Genomic DNA, 1,511 nt, shown 5'->3' with positions numbered 1-1,511 from the left:
AAATTAGCCAGGCATGGTGGAAGGCACCTGTAATCCCAGCTACTTGGGAGGCTGAGGCAGGAGAATTGCTTGAACCCGGTGGGTGGAGGTTGCAGTGAGCCGAGATTGTGCCATTGCTCTCCAGCCTGGGCAACAGAGCCAGACTATCTCAAAAAAAAAAAAAAGAAGAAGAAGAAGAAATTCATTGTAGGGAATTGGCTTATGCAGTCTTGGAACTGTCTTGGCAAGTCGGAAAAGATGGCTGGAACCCTTCAGTGTGAGATGAAGCTGCTCTCCCTAGGCAGAATTCCTCTTAAAGCCTTAACTGATTACATTAGGCTTTCTCAAATTATAATCCCTTTTACTCAAAGACAATTAATACGGATTTTAATCACATCTAAAAATGCCAGTAGCAAGGCCTGGCGTGGTGATGGCTCATGCCTGTAATCCCAGCCCCACCACTGCACTCCAGCCTGGGTAACACAGCAAGACTCTGTCTCAAAAGAAAATAAATAAATAAATATGCCAGTAGCACCTAGTGTTTGAATAACTGGGGTCTATCGCCTACCCAAGTTGCCACATTAAAGACCACTGATACTCAAACCAGACAGATATCCCCCGAAAAAAACTATAGATTAATGTCCCTTATGAATATGGAGGCAAAAACTTCAACGAAATGCTAGCAATCCAAAATCTAGCAACATAGTAAAAGGATTATGCACCATAACCAAGTAGGATTTATTCTAGAAATGTGTGATTCGTTCAAAATAGGAAAATCAATGTAATACATCATATGAATAGAATAAAGGAAAAAAATGCAATCATCTGAATAGAGGCAGAAAAGACTGTTTCTCTAAAATTTAAACAGTTACCATATGACACAGCAATTGCACCCTTTAAACAAAATGTATTATATCCATACAGTACACTGTCAGCCACAAAAAAGAAATAAAATACTGATTCATGCTCAACATAGATGAATATCAAAAACAAGCTAAGTGGGGCCCGGGTGTGGGGACTCATGCCTGTAATCCCAGCACTTTGGGAGGCCGAGGCAGGTGGATTGCTTGAGCCCAGGAGTTCGAAACCAGCCTGGGCAACATAGTGAGATCTCTTCCCCTCAAAAAACAAAAAAAATGAGGTGAGAGGATCACTTGAGCCCAGAAGGTTGAGGCTACAGTGAGTCCTGATCACAACACTGCACTCCTACCTGGGTGACAGAGCAAGACCCTGCCACACCGGAAAAAAAAAAAAAAAAGAAAAAGGAAAACAAATTAAATGAAAGAAGTCAAAATGTAAAAAGTCATATATTGTATGATTCTGCTTATATAAAATGTCCAGCCTAGGCAAATCTATAGAGACAGAAAGTAAATTAGTGATTATCAGAGATTAGGGTGGGATAAAATTCGGAGTGTCTGCTAATTGTTATAAATTTTCTTTTTTTTTTTTTTTTTTTTTTTTTTTTTTGAGACGGAGTCTCGCTCTGTCCCCCAAGCTGGAGTGCAGTGGCGCGATCTCGGCTCACTGCAAGC

At 40.6% G+C, this 1,511-nt stretch overlaps 1 protein-coding gene across 1 annotated transcript in view; it reads right to left on the bottom strand.

Annotated features, from left to right (window-relative positions):
• Positions 1-1,511, bottom strand: part of NANOGNB (NANOG neighbor homeobox) — a 29,388-nt gene that overhangs the window by 1,489 nt on the left and 26,388 nt on the right. The gene's annotated exons all lie outside the window — the stretch shown is intronic.

This window comes from Mandrillus leucophaeus, unplaced genomic scaffold (genome assembly GCF_000951045.1).
Source record: "Mandrillus leucophaeus isolate KB7577 unplaced genomic scaffold, Mleu.le_1.0 Scaffold245, whole genome shotgun sequence".
NCBI classification, from domain to species: domain Eukaryota; kingdom Metazoa; phylum Chordata; class Mammalia; order Primates; family Cercopithecidae; genus Mandrillus; species Mandrillus leucophaeus.
The sequence above is the reverse complement of the archived record's forward strand: the minus strand, read 5'-3'. Positions and strand labels throughout refer to the sequence as shown.